This window comes from Bos mutus, chromosome 3, assembly GCF_027580195.1.
Source record: "Bos mutus isolate GX-2022 chromosome 3, NWIPB_WYAK_1.1, whole genome shotgun sequence".
Classification (NCBI taxonomy): Eukaryota; Metazoa; Chordata; class Mammalia; order Artiodactyla; family Bovidae; genus Bos; species Bos mutus.
The window spans coordinates 92,600,160-92,607,234 of NC_091619.1; the positions used below are offsets into that span (position 1 = coordinate 92,600,160).

General features: G+C 39.8%; 1 protein-coding gene across 1 annotated transcript in view; it reads right to left on the reverse strand.

Moving 5' to 3' along the window:
- OSBPL9 (oxysterol binding protein like 9) overlaps nucleotides 1-7,075 on the reverse strand; it is a 266,125-nt gene that overhangs the window by 194,259 nt on the left and 64,791 nt on the right. The gene's annotated exons all lie outside the window — the stretch shown is intronic.

A 7,075-nucleotide genomic window follows, 5' to 3' on the forward strand; every position in this document is an offset into this window, starting at 1 on the left:
TAATTTTTTAAATCAACCTTTTTTTTTTTTTTTTAATCATCCTTTTTGAGGTATCATTTATACACATAAAATACTCATCTGAATTGTATTATTCATTGGATTTTGAAATATATATATACACCTCTGTGACCACCACCACAATTAATACATAGAATATTTTCATCACTCCTAAAGGTTCCGTCATGAACTTTTGCATGCTGAATGTTTTATAATACTTTTCAGTGTTGCTTCATTTCTTGTTTATGTGTTTATTCATTGTCTCTCTTCCTCTCCTCACCATTAGATTTGCTTCCTGAGAACACACAGTGCTTCTCTGTTACGTTCATTGCTGTATCTGTAACCCCTAGAACAAGCACATAGCAGGTGCTCAAAAATTTTTTTTTTGAATGAGTGAATGAATTGTACAGGGAAATTATCCTTTTCAAGAGAAGAGAATGCTTATACTAGCCAAGACAAACCTTTTCTGATTGTCAGGGACCAAGGAGACAACGCTATGTCAGAACTTAATTTTTGTTTGATGTCTACTGTATAGCAGTGGATTTTTTTTTTTTCTTTATGTCTTATTTTATTGAATCTCTCAACAGTTCAATCAGAAAGATGCTATTATCTCTGTTTCACTAGTGAGGAAACTGAAGTTCAAAGAGGTTGAGTGACTCTCCCAAGGTTACACAGTTAGTGTCAAAAGTGGTTTGGAGGCCAAATAAGGCAAACTGTGGAAAGCATTCATTGTATTTTGTAGTTTGGAGACCAATTTCATGACTTAGAGGAGTGCTGGGGGTGGAAGGCTGCTATGGTAGGTTGAGGGGTGGATGAAGACCTGGGAAATGAAAAGGACAGTCATGAGCTATGTTTTGGAGAGCTGTGGCTGAGAGAGGAAGTTGTGTAAGGCTCAAGAAGGTAATTTGGGATGCAAAGTGAAAGTGACGGTGAAAGGTTTGTACAACACAGATGGAGCTTTTGCAGAAAGGCAATGGGCAAGGGAGTCAGCAAGTTGATGGATTCACACCTACAACTTTACAACCCCTGCACTTGGTACAGTGCCTGGCTCATAAAAGAAGGGAGGAGGGAGGGAGGAAGGATGGATCATGAGAATTAGGAAGGAGCCAGTTGACTGAAAAAAAAATGCAGGGGATCAAAGAACAGGTGTACTTTAAGTAACAGAATGTGAGAATTGGAGGATAGGAAGCCGCAGTCACAGAGCGGGGAGTCTGGGCTTGAGAGCTCAGAGATGGAGTAGTTTCTGGTCACAATAAGGTCCAAGATGTGAATGTAGGGGCAGATGGCTAAAGAATGGATGTGAAGGTCAGTGGAGACAGGGTGTGTTATTAACAATTGGAAACATTTGAAGAAACCTAAATATCCAACAGTAGGGGCACAATGAAGTGAAATATGCTACATTCATAGAATGTTTGGAAAGTTTTTAATGTCATGGGAAATGTTTAAGATCTAAGCTTAGTTGTAAAAGTACACAATTACATATAAGGCGTATGTGGTCACTGTGTAAAATATATTCATGCACAGAAGAAAGGATTAGACAAAAATACACCAAAAATATAAATGGTAAATAATGGAATTTCATATGACTTTAATTTTTTTTACTTTCTATAATGACTTGTGTTACTCTTTTAATTAAAAACTATTAAAAATTAAGAGAATTGTTCTGTCTTTTCATTTCTTTATGGAACTGAATTTCCACCTTTTGAACTCTTGTTTTTATAGCTAATAGTATCTGATGCCTTAAGTAACCTTTATTAAGCCCGATTTTACTCACTAGGCATGATAGTTTACACACTCCAACTCTCACCTCCACTTGTAAAGTAGTTTTTATTTTCCCAGTCTACAGATAATATAACTGAAGCTCAGAAAAGTTGCATAATTTGTCTGAGGTCACACAGCTAGTAAGTGGCAAAGTCAGGATTTGAACCTTGGATTGTGTGATATCAAAACTGATTATTCTTGTATTACTCCTATTCCCCACCCCACTTCCTCCCATGAACCTAGTAAGTGGAAGGTCTTCTAGCTCACATTTTAAGTAGTGCATAGCAACCCCAGGAAAGTAAAACTTAGATCCTTTGAATGTCTGAACTGAAAGGGCCCTGAATACTCATCTAGCTCCAAACGGTTTCCTGTTTCTCATTGACAGATGGGAAAACTGAGGTCCAGAGAGAGGATATAACATTCCAGGGCCAGTTATGAACTATGGCAAAGTTTGACTCATGCTCCTTTCTTTCTGCTCTTTCTCCAGACTATTCCAGGCCTCATCAAGTAAAGGGCATTTAGAATTCAACCCTCTCATTCTACAGATAGGGAAACTGAGACCCAGAGAAAAGAAGTAGTTTTCCCAAAGTCACACAGTGAGTCAGTGGCAGAGATGTTTTTTGAACCGAGGTCTCTTGCCTGCATAAAGGACGTACTGGCCCTTGCTGCAGGGGGTCAAGTGTCAGTAGGTCAGCAGGTAATAATACCAGTGGCCCCAGGGACCACACAAACTTTTGAAATCTCAGGCTTTGCGTTAAAAAGGGACACATTAAAATGTGCAGGAATTGTGGTTGATTGAATTGGGGAATCATTGAATTAGTGATACAAACAGATGTGACAGGTGACAAGAGGGCTAACGGTAACAGCAATGGCCATTGTCAAAGTACAAAATCAGACAGAAAGAAACTGGAATTCACATGAGGTACAGAAGTCACTGAATGGTGCAGAAGTCACAAGAGATGTGTGTGTGTGTGTGTGTGTGTGTGTGTGCACGACAAGTGAATGTTAATTCTATCAGCTCTCAGACTTGACCATGAAAACTTGGCTGGAAAGACATCCTGAGACAAAGGACCTCTGTGTCCAGCTGGCTCAGACTTTCTGAGAACAGCCCAGCAGGGCTGAGGAACAGCCTGCTGCTCAGGCCTCTGCTTGGTAAGCTATTGGGACCATCTGTAGATCGTGGATACTTAGACATGCTGGGCCTGAGGAAGAATCGCTCTGGACAGATGCCCAAACCCAAGAGGCCTGATCCAGCTGGCCTTTCCAGGTCTCAAGTACAAACTGATGGCAAGGATCTCTCCAGGGGCAGCAGGGATGTGAAAGCGAGAGCAGGAGTCATTGTTCACATACAGGAAAAAATAGGCTGGAGGGAAATATATAAAAATCTGGACAGTGGTCATCTTTGGGAGGTAGATCATAGATGCATGTTTTTACTGCTTATTTGCTTCCTCTGGGTTTTCTACAATTTCTACAGTATTTACTTTGAAAATTCAAGAACAATAAAATAAGAAAAGCAGATGCTTTATTTTCTTGTCTTTCTAATTAGACCCTGAGCTCTTTGAGGGATTACGTCTTGTTTGTAGCCTGGCGTCTAGCACTCACACTGGCACAGTATTGGTTCCCTGCAAATATTTAAATGAAGGGCTTGTATTCTATCCTACTTCAAATGTATAGGCTATTGTTTAACGCTCACTTTCTTGTCAAACTTGACTATGTGCTTCTTAGGGTATACTTGATTAGAAATGGAAACCTACAAAATAAATGAGGGACCCACTACAAGAACCCATTCAATGACAGCAAAAATAATAATTTTAATGGTTTTACTAATCATAATCATGATATTAGTTAATAATAATTAGTGTGTGTGTGTGTGCACGCTCAGTCGTGTCTGACTTTTTGCAACCCCATGGACTGTAGCTCACCAGGCTTCTCAGTCCATGGAATTTTGAGGCAAGAATACTGGAGTGGGTTGCCATTTCCTACTCAGGAGATCTTCCCAACCCAGGGATTGAACCCATGTCTCTTGTGTCTCCTGCATTGGCAGGCAGACACTTTAGCACTGTGCTACCTGGTCCTCATGCCGGTCTACCGTTCAGCAAACTTTCATTGAACACCTACTATGTGCACAGTGTTTCTTTCCTTAAGGAATTTAAATATACACAGATTCAGAAAAATGACGGACCCAAGATTCTTATCCAGTGCTACTTACCACCCTATAAGGCTTTTTACTAGTTGATAAATATCTGTGACTATGGTCTATTTGGCAGACATGCAGATAGACTGGCAGACAGAAAGAAAAGAAAGGAATTGAACAGGTAAGATGGCAGGCAAGTAAGTGGGACGTAGGTCCACTGGTTTCATAACAGCTGGGTAGATTGATTGCTAGACGCAAACACACTGACCTCAGGGAGAAGTGCTAAATAGGAACAGTGGAGACAGAAAAATTTCAAAACAAACCCATACTTCCACTGCACATTACAGTTTCGTACAGAGCATGAGTCTTCAAGAAACTTCAAGTTTTGTTTAGGATTCTCTACATAAGGGATCAGAGTCTTTTACAAATGTCTATAAAACTTTTCCATTGAAAGTGGTAGAAAAAATTTTGGCCCCTGAAGAGATATTCTTTAGTTCATCTAGCAAATTCTCTTCTGCAAAATATAATCTCACAATGTTGAATAAATGCAGCAAATGTGTATTTTTATCTAATTATGCAAGCATTTTCTGAAGGGCCTATTGTTCCAGGCTTAGGATTAGGTGCTGGGGAGGGTACAACTTTTATTCTCAAGGCTGAAAATATTTCTCTCTCTACCTTTGATATGTATATCTTTGTAAACACATACACATATATACAGATACTGTTTCAAGTAGTATTTACTGAGCATTTACGATGTGCCTAATGCTGTGTTGCATGCTATTTCATTTAATTCTCCCAGAAACTATGAGTTAGGTAAACCCTTTCTGTAGCTGAATAAACTGAATCTCAAAGAGGTAAAGATACTGCTGAAATGAGTCTCTAGCTCAGTCTTTTCTAAATTTTTATGTATTTATTTATTTGGTTGCATTGACTCTTAGTTGCAGCATGTGGGATCTTCATTGCATCATGTGGGATCTTTCTTTGTGGCTCATGGACTCTTTGGTTACAGCACACAGGTCCCAGAAAGCACTGACTTCAGTAGTCGCAGAGCTCGGGCTCTCTAGCTGTAGCGAGTGGGCTTAGTTGTTCTGCACATGTGGGATCTTAATTCCCTGATCAGGGATTGAACCAGGGTCCCCTGCTTTGCATGGCTATTCTTAACCACTGGACCACCAGGCAAATGCCAAGTCCAGTCTTTTGAATTGAACTACCTTGCAAGCCAGGCACCCTGGGGGGGGGTGCATTAAGGAAATAAGTTCATTTGGTAGAAGAATCATAGTTATTTGGCCTCCTTGGTTCTGCATCTCTACAGACTTGGCTGTGATTATGTGCATTTATCAGCTTGATGTGCCTGCTCCCAAACACCTGTTATTTTTCGTTGGATGGATTTCCGGGTACATACAGATATTTGAACAATTTGAATGAAAGATTTGGCAAGGAAACAAGATGGGAACATCCAACCTTGGTAAATACACTGTTCTTCTGTTCTCAGTTAATGATTTCTCCTTGATCCGGCTCCTCTGGCCTGCAGAACCATACAGTACTGCTTGCATTTCCCGTGAAATATGGTGCTGTTTCATGCCTCAAGGCCTTTCTTTACACGTGCAAGTCATTCTGTTTGGAACACTTGCTCTTCCTCTTTTCTGCCTTTTCAGTTCTTCTTCAGTCATGGCTTCTCTGAAATCTACCTGACTCTGGGGAGCAGTCAGCGCTTTTCTGAATTTCATGGTCCTGTGCTTCCCTCTATCACTGCCCTTCCCGCACTGCATTGTGATTGTTTACTTGTCTGTTTCTTCAGACTATGAGCTCCCTGAAGCTCATAGGTCCCTGGAGGAACTTTGTAAGACTCAAGTTTGTACCGCTGGTGCCTTGCACAAAATGGATGCTTGAGGAATATTTGTTGAATGAAAGAATAATGAATCTGCGATGAGAGCACAGAAAACTGGGCTTTAGTCTCAGCTCTGTAACTGGCAACTGGGTCCATGAGCAGGTCATTCCTTCTCTGGGCTTCACTTTCCCTATACACAATATGAGGAGGTCAGATTAAATGACCACCAAGGATCATTCTGGCTTGAGCCTTTTATGATGTTAAGATGTTATGATGCTAAGAGGAAATTAAATAAAATATTAAATTTAATATTTAATTAAATTTAATAAAACATTAAAATGGGATCTTAATTGACCCTATGACATTATTTTTCTAACAAGAAAGACTCCTTATTTGATGACATCCTAAACTGTAGCAAGTTTGATTTATATCAGTATTGTTTATCCAGAAAAATAATCAGTGATAAGAAGTCCTGAGTTCTGTTCTCACCGCTTCAATTATGAAGTTCAAGGTCAAAGCTGTGAACTGTTTCAACATAAATGAATGCCAGGCTCACTTAACATTTGTCAAATGGATTAGTAAATGGATCAATCCAATTGTAAGGCTGAGAATGTCATGGCATAGGCAAAAGGCAGGACCATGCATTCATTCAGTCATTCAAAAAAATGTTTTTGGTAATTACTCTGTGCTAGATACTGGGACACAAGAGTTTGTAAAATTATTATGAAACTTATCAGTCCAGTGGACAAGATAGACAATATTCAAATTATACACAAATAGCTTTATTACTTAGGAACTGTAGAGTACTATGATTGACTCATATTTTCTGCATACTCTTTAGGTTGTAGAAGGCTTTTCATATACATGAGCTCATGAAAGTCATAGAGTATAGCAATTAAAAGTACCAATTAAAAAAAATTTATTTATTTGGTGACACCAGCTCTTAGTTGTGGCACCCTGGATCTTTGATCTTTATTGCAGCATGCAGGATCTTTAGTTGTGGCATGGAACTCTTAGTCACAATATGTGGGATCTAGTTCCTTGATCAAGGATGGAACCCAGGGCCCCTGCATTGGGAGCACAGAGCCTTGGTCACTGGACCACCAGGGAAGTCCAAAAAGTACAGATTTTGATGTTACAAAGGCCTGGGTCAAACCCTGCTTACCACACTTAACTTACAGACTTGGTTCTTGGACAAATTTCTGAGCTTCACTCTTTTCATCTTTTGAATTGGGGAAAAAATAGAACATTTGTCACAGAGCTATTATGAGACTGTGGTGGTGATTTAGTCACTAAGTTGTGCCTGACTCTTGTGACCCCATGGGCTGTAGCCCACCAGTGTCCTCTGTCTATGG